Raw genomic sequence first — 13,365 nt, 5'->3', positions numbered from 1 at the left:
GTTTCCTCTTCCTCACATCTCCCCTGCTGACCCTCCTCATTTCTCTTTGGACCTCTTCTATTATCACACGCAGGCTCATGGTGTTAGATATCAGCAATACAGTGTCTACTCCCAAATCTTTATCTTCAGCTCAGATCTGTCCTCTAAACTCTTATCATATATCTAGTGTTCTATGTGAAATCTTCAAAATCTGCCCAAACCAACTCTTGATCTTGGAGTTGTGGGTTGGAGCCCCACATTGGATGTAGAATAAACTTAAGACTAAAATAAAAAAAAAAAAAAGATGAGCTCAGGGAAGGAGCCTTAGCCAGTGTGGAGAAGCCTCCCTGGGCCACCCCAGAGTGTGCCATGTTTTTAGTACAAAAGCAGTCCACAAAGGAGAAGCTACCTGGAAAAGGGGTGGGTTGGTAGAGGGTGGGGGTCACACAGGTAATGTGAGAGAACAAAACCAGGACAATATGAAAGAAATACTAAAAGAGAGTGTTATGAAGCAGGAGGCAAGAAGGAGAGATTCTTTTTTTTTTTTTACTTTATATTTTACTTAAAATTAATAAAACAATAAACACAGTTTTAGGTAAATGACAATTCAGTACATTTAATTGGATAATGGAAAAATGTACATACAAGCACATAGGTCCTTAACCAACATTGAACATTTCAGTCTATTTAGAGTCTTCTGGAATTCCAATTTTTTTTATCAGTTTTATTTTCTTCAAATCCAAACTCTCTTTGGCCCAAGATTTTATTGCAAATACGTTATCACTCCATCTGTCAGCAGCTTCTTTGACTACTTTATTTGCTTGGCGTATTTCCTCTATAACTTCCAGGTCACATTCTCTGTATTTTTCTACTTCTGCCTTTAGCTGTTCCCTTTGGTCTCAAAGTTAAAAAAGCTCTTTTTGCTAGCATGGTTGGTTCATGTCAAGTAATTTTAGTTTCTGGAAGCTTTCTGGTAGGTCTGTGTGCTTTTGGTTTCTCTTGGATAACTGAGATTCCAAAACCTCCTACCTACATTTCCTCACATGAAGAACTTCACTTGGAAAAGCCCAACAATCATTAGACGTTCCAATCCTTTCCCAGCCAACCACACCATCATCAGCTAAGCTTAGAAGGACTTCTTTTACTGACAGAGCAGTAATTTCTTTCTTTTGGGGAACAATCTTCACATCTTTAATTGAAGTACATCTTTCATCTCAAAAAATATTTCCATCTTGCGTGCTCTCTTTTCCTCTGTACTCAATCCTTTTTTCCTTTGACAGGATTTAACCTATCATGGCATGCAAGCAAGACTCAGTGTGTTGTTTCCCAAATAAAGGGACTAACTCCCTATTAACCAGCAGCTGAAGCACAGAAGGGCAGGGGTTCCCGCCCTTTAGTGAAAAGGATTTTCACAGAAATCATCTAACTAGCATAAAGTAAGATTCGTTAGGTTACTTTTGAAATTGTGAGCATTTTGCAGATGTGCTCTACATATTACAATACATAAAACCACTCATTTGTCAGAGATCAAGAGAGTCTTTTGGGATCTAGGGAGCCCCACAGTGCCTACCCACCAGCTGGCTGACACCTTCTTTCCTGGGTCCTGATAAGGGGCTGCACCTTTGATAGCCGGAACTGAGGAGCCTGGGGCACTGGTCCCAAAGTGACTCGTGGTCGTTTTGAGGCTGTGTGATGCTAGGGTCACGTTCTTGAAAGTTCAGCTTCTTTAACAGAATCTACCCTGGAGGCTACCAGGAACAGCCATGGTGTCAGAGTGGAGGGAGGTGACAGGTCCCCATGCTCCCCTCCCGTGGCCCAGGGGCACTGAGAAGGAGAGACTTGATGACACTGGGCTCCCTTCAAAATTTCATTTTTGGAAGAATTTGTTGGCTTGTGATGAGAGAAAGGACTGCATCGGAATCATGTTCACTGTCTTTTCCCAGGCAAGTGGGGTCAGTGTTCTCCCCCAGGCTGGGTGGGCACCACCCTTCCAGCACTGCTTGTGAACACCAAACCCAACATGCTCATACCTCTGCTTTTTTGTGAGCTGCTCCCTCTGCCTGTAAAGCTTTACTCAAGGTACTTGCAGAATTATCTTCTACTGACCAAAGCTCAAAGCTAACATTTTTCTGTGAAGACCTCTCTGCACCTCCCCCAACCTTTTATTTTCTAAGAAGAATAAAGCACCTGTCCTTATGCCAGTCACGCCTCTGTAATATTGCTGCTACTTGAGTTATCATTTTGCATGTAGCTTTCTTTTTTATTGACAGCCTTACTCCATTATCAGCCAGATCTTGGAGGGCTGCCCCTTCCATTTACTTGCACAATGTCTGGTATATATCAAATTCTCAAAATGTTTTCAGTGCTTTAAAAGTCAAATACAATCTTAATTCTTTTACCATGAAGTGATGGTAGAAAGAGATAAAAGTCATCACCTTTAAAGGGTAAACATGTAAATTGATTTTATACTAAAAAAAGATTTTAAATGGTTCACATTTTTTCCCCATATTTTTTGGTGTTTTGTTTGCTTTGTGATTTCGAATGTTAAAGTGATAAGAAGCAATCAACCTAAAGAGATCAAAATTTTGGGCTCCTGGGTGGCTCAGTCGGTTAAGCGGCTGCCTTCATCTCAGGTCATGGTCCCAGGGTCCTGGGATCAAGCCCCGCATTGGGGAGCCTGCTTCTCCCTCTCCCTCTGCCTGCCTCTCTACCTACTTGTTCTCTCTCTGTATCTCTCTGCCAAATAAATAAATAAAATCTTTAAAAATTAAAGAGATCAAAATTTTATGTCGGTAAAAATGACATAGTAAGATTCAGTTTAATAAATATATAGCATCTACTGGATCCAAAACTCTAATCATTGGGGTGGAATGGGGGTAGAAGTGGCAGTTGAATGTAAGATGGCACCGTGGTTAAAATTTGACTTCAAGGTATTTTGAGATTATGATGAGTGGAATTTTTATGCGTCTAGCCAACAATTTAAAGTTTCCAGCTGTTGTAGAATTGGGAGAAATGGCAACTTCTTCATCCCTCTGCTTCTTTTCCTTGAATTTGTCCTTTAGCTATCTAGGCATAAAGCAAGTTCTTGGAGCCAACTGTCCAGTAAGATGACCTATCAGAATCTGTGTTCCAGTAATAATAGAAATATTTGTGTCTGATGAATCCAGGAGAGCTTTGTTGCGGATTCTGCTGTCCTTTGTGTGGTGCAAATGTTTCTGGTTTCGTAGATGTGATGTTTATTTAATTCTGAGTAAGTCAGATTTTGCAAAATGTGGTGTTGACTTATTACATCAAGGGAAATAGAAGAGGAAATGGAGACAACAGTCTTCTTCTAGGGCTTCTAGGGTTCTCGGACTTAAAATTAGACTTGCTGGTGAGTTTTCTTTTTTCTTTTCTTTCTTTTTTTTTTTTTTTGGAAATGTACCCTCTGAAAATAGAAGTGATATTTTAAGTCTTTTTAAGAATATGTGCCCCACATATAGTCTATGAGATTCCTGCATAAATGATCTCAAAACATACTGTCTACATTTTACTGTTTAAAAAAAATTGTGTAATGGATTAAAGCATCGCTTTGTGTATCATCTATGAGTGCTCCCTTACCTATCAAAGTGATATTCTTTCCTTTTTATTTTCCTTTTTAATTATGAAAAAAAAATGTCTGCTCTAACATCTCTAGCAACATGAAAACATATGGAAAGTTTATATACATATTATATATACTTTTTAACCTCTTTCTCTCCTCTCATTCCAGAGCTCCGGAAGCCACCTCTATTTCCAGTTGGGTATATATCTTCCTAAAATCCTTACTATGTGTATTAGTTTCCTAGGACTGCCTTAACAAATACCACAGACAGGGGATATTAAACAACAGAATTTATTGTCTCATAGTTCTAGAGGCTAGAAGTCCAAGATCAAAGTGTTGGCAGTGTTAGTTTCTCCTGAAGCTTCTCTCCTTGGCTTGCAGATGGCCACCTTCTTGCGGGGTCCTCATATAATGTTCTCTCCCCCAGGTCTCTTTGTGTGTCTGAATTTCCTCTTTTTATAAGGACACAAGTCAGGTTGGATTAGGGCCCACACTAACAGGCTCATTTTACCTTAATCACCTCTTAAAAGGCCCTATCTCCAAATACAGTCACATTCTGATGTATGGCAGTTAAAGCTTCTATATTTGAATTTGGCGGGGTGGGGGAGGGGGGAATTCAGTCCATAACACTATGTATAGATGCAGTATCTTTTTCCAGCATAGGCAGGAGTACAGTACACATATTTTCCTGTGATTTGTTTTTTACTTAACAATATAATAAGATCTAGACTACAACATTTCCTAGTATAGGTAATCCATAACATTTAACTATCACATTGTCAGTGGATGTTTAGCTGACTTCCAGTTGCTTGCTATCATATACACTACAGCATTGACTATCCTTGCAAACATCTTTTTTTTCATATGTGTGATTATTTCTTTAGGGATAGATTGATAGGGATGGAATATAGGGGTCAAAGTGTAGAACAATTATATGTTTTAAAATATTGCAAATTATGGTCCCAAGAGGTTCAATTTATATTCACAAGAAGAGAACTTGAGAGTGACTGTCAATCTCAATGCTTACCAATTTTGAATATTATCAATTTTTTAAAAAATTTTGTATATCTGATGGACAAACTTACTGCATTAATATGCATTTCTTTTATAACTGAACAGGCTGAACATTTTTTATATGTTTCATATGTAATTTTATAATCTTGTGAAATGTCTATATCAGATGTCCATTTTTCTATTGGGTTGTTGGTCTTTTTCTTATTCATGCTAGTTCTTCATATGTGATGACTATTTATCCTTCATCCGTTATACATTTTTTTTTTTAAAGATTTTATTTATTTATTTGAGAGAGAGAGAATGAGAGATAGAGAGCACGAGAGGGAAGAGGGTCAGAGGGAGAAGCAGACTCCCCGCCGAGCAGGGAGCCCGATGCGGGACTCGATCCCGGGACTCCAGGACCATGACCTGAGCCGAAGGCAGTCGCTTAACCAACTGAGCCACCCAGGCGCCCCATCCGTTATACATTTTAAAATACTTCTCTCAGATATGACTTGTGTTTTATTTTGTTTTTGTGTTATTTTGACCTAAAGAGGTTTTACATTTTTATGTGATCAAATCTGTACATGTTTTTCTTTTAAAAGTGTATATTTTTTCAGAATGCCATCTCTACTAATAGGCAATGGCATTTTTCCTGTATTTTCTTTGGTATGAGTTAGTGAAATGTGTTTCTTTCTTTTTTTTAAATCACATAAGTCCTAGTTTAAACTATACAGAAGAACTTGGAGTGAAACACGAAAGTCTACTTTACTTTTCCATCTCTTAACTGTTACACCCACCTCTTCTTCCCCTACCTGGGCAACCAGCATTTACTGCTTAGTACCTAGCATCCTAGCTCACTCACTATGAACTTATATACATCTGTATCTCTCATTATAAAAACATAAGTAAGATCAAGACTTCTGTCTGCTTATTTCACTTACTTTTTCCATGCAGCAGTATGTCTCCAAAACTTTAAATGTCAGGACAAATAAGTCTACCTTATTCTTTTTAGTTTCTTGGAAACTTTAAATGTCAGTACAAATAAATGTACCTTACTCTTTAGTGGCTGAATGCTGTTGCATAGTGTTACACTAAACTTTATTTAACTACTTCTACTGTTATAAACATGCAGTCCTTTTCAAATTGTTTTGCCATTATCATAATTTCAGAAAGTAGAATTGTTAGGTTTGGTTATTAATGTTTAGATTTCAATCTATCTGATATTTATTTTTTTAGACAACCTGAGACAAGACTGCTAGTCATATATATGTTTTTAAAAAGATTTTATTTATTTATTTGACAGAGAGAAAGCACAAGCAAGGCAGAGTGGCAGGCAGAAGGAAAGGAAGAAGCAGGATCCCCACTGAGCAGAGAGCTTGACATGAGCCTCAATCCCAGGACTTTGGGATCATGACCAGAGCCGAAGGCAGACACTTTACCAACTAAGCCACCCAGGTGCCCCTACTAGTCATATATTTAACAGCCCTCTTTTCTTTATTAATTTGAAAAGCTACTTTATTATGTTTTAACAGTATTATGCCTAATTCCGCTTCTTGAATCACTTTTATTATTTTCCTATTGCTATTCCAAGACAACTCAGTTTTAATTATTGAATAATTATAAAATATTTGGTTGTCTGCTACAGCAAGTTACTCTATATTACATTTTTTCCCCCTAAAAGTGTTTAGGTAGTTCCTGCTATTTGCTTTATTTTCTTAATGAGCTAGAAACAGCTTGTCAAAATATGGATTTTTTTGGTGGTCTGATTTAGATTAATAGATTGATTTGGGAAATATTGACTTCTTTAGAGTATTGAGACTCTTTTTGGGTTTTCTATTCTGTCCTTCAATAAAGGTTTCTTTATAATGGAATTGCATGTTTGTTTGTTTTTTTTTAGTTACATTCTTGGGTGTAGTATTAAGTGGGATTCTTTCTTATTACATTTTATAATTGGTTATTACTGTTATACAAGAAAGTTATTGTTTTCTTTGGATGTTTATCTTGCATCTCATTCAGAAAAAGCCCTGTCCCCAAGTGTTTACAAATTTAATGTAAACAAAAGTCAATATTTAAATTAGAACATAAAGCTAATTAGAGGCACAATTGTGTGTTCTAATCTATAAATTACTTTCAGAGCTCTCAAAGGTTCAAGCAAGCTTATCATGCTCATACAAGGCTTATTGGAGGAGTAACTTGACCCAGTCCTTCAAGAAGAAGCAGCTGTCTAAGCAATGGGTTATAGTGAATAATGGCAGAGATATGAGACTGAGTATGATACATACTTAAAAAATGATTAGCATTTCTTGACAGATCAGAGGATGAAATCTAAAACCCAGTGATAACAATGAACCAAAAGAAAAGGTGGGGTTGATTATGGAAGCTCCTCAAAGCTCCTCAAAGTGAGTATTTGGGATTTAACTCAATAAATAAAGGGAATCATTTTGAGGTCAGAGAAGGGACATTCAGGACTTTGGAGTTGTATAATTTTTTGGCATACTGGATGGAATTTGGACTCAAGGTAGCCCACTGAAAACTATTCCAGTAATATAATCTCACAGAGAAAAGGACCTGAAACAATGTGGTAAATAAATAAGTCATTTCCAAAGAAGACACAAATAGGATTTAAAAAGATTGAATAAGAAAGAAGAGCACAATATTTACAAATTTTTATCTTAGTAGAATGGAATAACACTGATATGATTACCAGAATCGGGGGGGGGGGACTGTTCTAATGAAAGACAATCAAAATTTGTATTAGAACATGTTTAAATAAAGTTTGAAATAGAAAAGCACATTTGGTATGAAACCGAATCTGGGTGATTGGTGCACTGAAATAATTCTACAGCATAACATGCTTCGCTTCTTGGAGCAACTCACCATTTCCCAATCTGTTTTGATTTGTGATGTAGTAAGACTTAATCCTTCTGATGTGATTAAAGGTGTTCTGTTTTTGCTTTTGTTTTAGTCAAAAATTATTAAACTGGTGAGAAATGATTAATTGGAATGGGTTTACAAAGAATATGATTTTCTAAATAGTATAACTCTGTTCAAGTTGAGCCTTTTATAAAGGGTATTTTAATGTTCTATGAAAGGTAAAGACATTAGATTTCTTTTAAACTTAAAGGTCACATGTATGGGGGATAGGAGGGAAAATGAGCAATGCTTTCAAGAACCACTGAAAAGGAATTATTTCTGTTGATGAACAGTACATATTTTTGAACCATAGAAAGTCACAAAATACAATTGATATTTATACATATCATAAATTTGCTTCTTTATTTTAATCAATAAATAATTATTGACTATTAAATATTACAAGCAATAGGAACATTTCAGTTTCATAAAAATACCTCCAAGAAATCTCAAAAATAAGGGGGAAAATATTTGATTGACAAAAATAAATTTCTGGAATTCCAGAGTGCAACACATTATAAGGCCAGTCAGAAAATAGCATTTCAAGGATACAGAGATTTCCAGTAGGAACTCAATTTATTTGATGGTTAATTCTAATTACCTGTTGACAAAAATAGTTAAAAAAATATAGAAAGGCTTGATTGAAAGCTATCATCAAGTTTTTGGACTTTTTTTTAGATTTTATTTATTTATTTGACAGAAAGAGAGACAGTGAGAGAGAACACAAGCAGGGGGAGCGGGAGAGGGAGAAGCAGGCTTCCCGCTGAGCAGAGAGACCGATGTGGGGTTAAAACCCTCAGTTTGTTTCTCAGAGTCCATAGTCTCTCATGGTTACTCTCCCCCTCCAATTTCCCCCCCTTCGTTTTTCCCTTCCTTCTCCTAATGTCCTCCATGCTATTCCTTATGTTCCCCAAATAAGTGAAACCATATGATAATTGACTTTCTCTGCTTGACTTATTTCACTTTGCATAATCTCCTCCAGTCCCATCCATGTTGATGTAAAAGTTGGGTATTCATCCTTTCTGATGGCTGAGTAATATTCCATTGTATACATGGACCACATCTTTGTCCATTCATCTGTTGAAGGGCATCTTGGCTCTTTCCACAATTTGGTTATTGCAGACACTGCTGCTATGAACACTGGGGTGCATATGGCCCTTCTTTTCACTATATCTGTGTCTTTGGGGTAAATCCCCAGGAGTGCAATTGCTGGGTCATAGGGTAGCTATATTTTTAATTTTTTGAGGCACCTGCACACTATTTTCCAAAGTGGCTGTACCAACTTGCATTTCCACCACAGTGTAAGAGGGCTCCCCTTTCTCCACAACCTCTCCAGCGTGTGTTGTTTCTTGCCTTGTCAATTTTTGCCATTCTAACTGGTGTAAGGTGGTATCTCAGTGTGGTTTTGATTTGAATTTCCTTGATGGCTAATGATGATGAACACTTTTTCATGTGTCTGTTAGCCATTTGTATGTCTTCTTCGGAGAAGTGTCTGTTCATATCTTCTGCCCATTTTTTGACTTGATTATTTGTTTTTTGGGTGTTGAGTTTGAGAAATTCTTTATATATCTTGGATATCAGCCCTTTATCTGTAGTGTCATTTGCAAATATCTTTTCTCATTCTGTGGGTTGCCTCTTTGTTTTGTTGACTATTTCCTTTGCTGTGCAGAAGCTTTTTATTTTGATGAAGTCCCAAAAGTTCATTTTTGCTTTTGTTTCATTAGCCTTTGGAGATGTATCTTGAAAGAAGTTGCTGTGGCCGATGTCAAAGAGGTTACTGCCTATGTGGAAAATCCAAAAAACTCCACCCCCAAATTACTAGAACTAATACAGCAATTCAGTAATGTGGCAGGATACAAAATCAATGCACAGAAATCAGTTGCTTTCTTACACACTAACAGTGCAACTGTAGAAAGAGAAATTAGAGAAACGATTCCATTTACAATAACACCAAAAACCGTAAGATACCTCAGAATAAACCTAACCAAAGAGGTAAAGATCTATACTCTAGGAACTACAGAACATTCATGAAAGAAATTGAAGAAGACACAAAAAGATGGAAAAACGTTCCATGCTTATGGATCAGAAGAATAAACATTGTTAAAATGTCTATGCTACCCAGAGCAATCTATACCTTTAATGCCATCCTGATCGAAATTCCAATGACATTTTTCAAAGTGCTGGAACAAACAATCCTAAAATTTGTATGGAATCAAAAAGACTTGAATTGCCAAGGAAATGTTGAAAAAGAAAAACAAAGCAGGGGTATCATGTTGCCCGATTTCAAGCTATATTACAAAGCAATGATCACCAAGACAGCATGGTTCTGCTCTTTTTCAAAAAAATTATTTCCCCTTTCTGTTTCTTTGCTTCTTTTCCCTACTATCTTAACGTGGAAACACAGACTATTGGTTTGAGACTTTTCTTCTTTTTCTAGTTCAAGCACTTAATGCTCTAACACCCTCTAAGCATTGCTTAACTATATCCTTTAAATTTTTATGTGCTGTATTTTATGTTTGTTCAGTTCAAAATATTTTCTAATCTCCTTCAAGATCTTTGACCCATGAATTATTCAGAAGTATGTTGTTTAATTTACAAGTGTTTGGAGATTTTTCTGTTATCTTGCTGCTATTGATTTGTAGTTTATTTATTTATTTATTTATTTATTAAAGATTTTATTCATTTATTTGACACAGAGAGAGTGAGAACAAGTAGGCAGAGAGCAGCAGAGGGAGAGGGAGAAGCAGGCTCCCTGACGAGCAGGGGGCCCGATGTGGGACTCAATCCCAGGACCCTGGGACCATGACCTGAGCCGAAGGCAGCCGCTTAACCGGCTGAGCCACCCAGGCGCCCTTGATTTGTAGTTTAATTCCATTATTGTTAAATAATATTCTTTGTATAATTTTAATTACTTTAAATTTGTTAGAGTTTGTTTAAAACTTAGGATGCAGTCTATCTTGTTGAATGTTTCATGTGCACCTAAAAAGTATATATTCCAGTTAGGGTGTAGTGTTCTATACATACCAGTTACATTCTTTTATATTCCTTCTGTATCCATTTTCTCTCTCCTTGATCTATTGATTTCTGAGTGTTAAAGTCTACAGCTATAATTTTATAAGTTCTCTATTTCTTTCAGCTTTATTTTTTTCATTGTGATAAAATATGCATAAAGTTAAACATTTTGGTCATTTTTAGATGTACAATTTAGTGGCATAAGTACCTTGACATCGTTGTGCAAATATCTCCACTATCCATTTCCAAAACTTTTTCATCATCCCAAATGGAAACTCTAAACATAAAACAATAACTCTCCATTCCTTCTCCCCCAACCCATAGTAACCTCTATTCTACTTTCCGTTCTTCATGATTTGCCCATTATAGGTACCTCGTAAAAGAAAAATCACAAAATATTTGTCTTTTTCTTTGTTTTGGGCTGCTTTGAGCCTAGGCCAGGGCGTAGTGGAGGAAAAATGGGAAACTAATTCCTGGTTTGCAGTAGAAGAGTCTGGGTGGATGTGCTTATTCTGTCTAACCTGGAACTAGAACCTCTTCCTTTCCCTGTGATTGTTTTATCCCATCTTATTTAGAAAACCATACGATGGAAAAGGCAAGAAAACATTAATATAGGGGGGCGGAGCAAGATGGTGGAGGAGTAGGAGACCTAGATTTTGTCTGGTTTCAGGAATTCAGCTGAATAGGGATCAAACCATTCTGAACACCTACAAACTCAACAGGAGATCGAAGAGGAGAGTAGCAGCAACTCTCTGAACAGAGAAGAGACCACTTACTGGAAGGTAGGACATGCGGAGAAGTGATTCCGAGGTGATATTCAGGAGAATAGACAGCGGGGGGAGGGGCCTCCATCAGCCGCTTCTGGCAAGTGATAGAGCCGCGGAGCACAAAATCGGAACTTTTAGAAGTTGGCTCCGCTGAGGGACGTCCCTGCAGTGGCTAAGGGGGGGGGGTGGAATCCTCCCAGGACAGTGTGGTCTCAGGACCCTTGGGGTCACAGAAAGACCGGGGGTGCCTGAATGTGGCAGAGCTCCCAGGTATTGGAGCGGGGAAGCTGGCTGCAGAGACGGAGCTGAGCCGCGGGCTCTCAGCTCCGGGTTGCCATAAACTGTGATCCGCGGCCCAGTCGAGCCACTGCTCCTCCAGCAAGGACCCAACAAACAGCAGAGCTCGGGAGATTCCCCTTCCTCCCGGGGAGGAGTGGTGCGGGAACGCACCGCAGGAATCTGCTGGGTTTGGAGACTCCACACAGGGTCCGGAGCCAGAGATAGAAACGCTCCGTCACAGGCCGGGTGAGCACGGAGTGCGGCCGGAGACCGGGGAGACAGGAGTGACTGATTTTCTCTGGGGGCGCACTGAAGAGCGGCGCCCCTAGTTCTCAGCTCCTCCAGGTGGAGATTGGGAGGCCACCATTTTCGCACTGGTCCTCCAAAGCTGTACCGAGAGCTTGCAGGGAACAAAAGCTCCTGAGAGCAAACCCGAGCAGCTTGCTTAGCCCGGACCGACAAGGGTGGGGCAATTCCGCCTCCGGCAAAGACATTTAGGAACAACGGCAACAGGCCCCTCCCCCAGAAGATCAGCACGAACAGTCAGCAAGCCAAGACCAAGTTTACCGATCAAGGAGAATGGGAGAACTCCAGCGCCAGGGGAATACTGCACAAAGAATTCATGGCTTTTTTTTTTTTTTTACCATGATTCATTAGTTCATTAAAGTTAATTTTTTTAACTGTTTTTTTTTCAATTTTTCTTTTTCCCTTTTTCAACCAACATCTTATCAATCCCTTTTAAAAAAAAACATTTTTTATTTTTCATTTTTAGAGTCATATTTTATCCCTTCATAGTAGTTACCCTTATTTTTGGCATATATATATATAAGTTGCTCTCTCTTTAAAATTCTGAGATGCAGTTTCTTCTAACAGATCAAAATATACCCTAAATCACTAGTGTATGGCTTTGTTTTAGTCTCCTGCCTGATCACATTCTCTCCCTTTTTTCTTTTTTTTTTAAATCTTCTTCTTTCTTTTTTCAAACAACTTATCATGAATTCCTTTTATAAAATCTTTTATAATTTTCATCTTTACAGTCATCTTCCATCCCTTCATTGTATCAACCCTTATTTTGTACATATATGTCTTTCTTCCTTTAAAATTTTAGGAGGCACTTTTTTCTAACAGACTAAAATACACCCAAAATCTAGTGTGTGGCACTGATCTATGCACTAGCCTGATCATATTTGATCATGATCTGCTTTTTTTGTTTTGTTCTGTTTTTGTTTTTATCATTTTTTTCTTTTTTTTCTCTTTCTTTTTTCTTTCTTTCCCTTTCTTTTCCCCTGGTTTCAGGTCTTTTCTGAATTGTATACAGTATCTTTGCTGGGAACGTTGTTAACCTGTTAGCATTTTGTTCTCTCATTCATCTATTCTATGCTGGACAAAATGACAAGATGAAAAAAATCACCTCAGCAGGAAGAACAAGAGATAGTACTGTCAGCCAGGGACCTACTCAATACGGACATTAGTACAATGTCAGACCTAGAGTTCAGAATCATGACTTTAAAGATACTAGCTGGGCTTGAAAAAAGCGTGGAAGTTATTAGAGAAACCCTTTCTGGAGAAATAAAAGAACTAAAATCTAACGAAGACAAAATCAAAAAGGCTATTGACGAGGTGCAATCAAAAATGGGGGCACGAACTGCTAGGATAAATGAGGCAGAAGAGAGAATCAGCGATATAGAAGACCAAATGATGGAAAATAAAAAGGCTGAGAAAAAGAGAGATAAACAACTACAGGATCACGAGGGCAGAATTCGAGAGATAAGTGATACGATAAGATGAAACAACATTAGAATAATTGGGATCCCAGAAGACGAAGAAAGAGAGAGA

At 37.8% G+C, this 13,365-nt stretch overlaps 1 pseudogene; it reads right to left on the bottom strand.

The window, feature by feature from the left end:
* Nucleotides 1–662: 662 nt before the first annotated feature.
* The window catches only part of LOC114220906 (meiotic nuclear division protein 1 homolog pseudogene), a 45,469-nt pseudogene continuing 32,766 nt past the window's right edge, over nucleotides 663–13,365 (bottom strand).

Source organism: Eumetopias jubatus, unplaced genomic scaffold (assembly GCF_037043125.1).
Source record: "Eumetopias jubatus isolate StellerSeaLion01/CBP00866 unplaced genomic scaffold, mEumJub1_p1.0 scaffold_4, whole genome shotgun sequence".
NCBI lineage: Eukaryota > Metazoa > Chordata > Mammalia > Carnivora > Otariidae > Eumetopias > Eumetopias jubatus.
The sequence above is the reverse complement of the archived record's forward strand: the minus strand, read 5'-3'. Positions and strand labels throughout refer to the sequence as shown.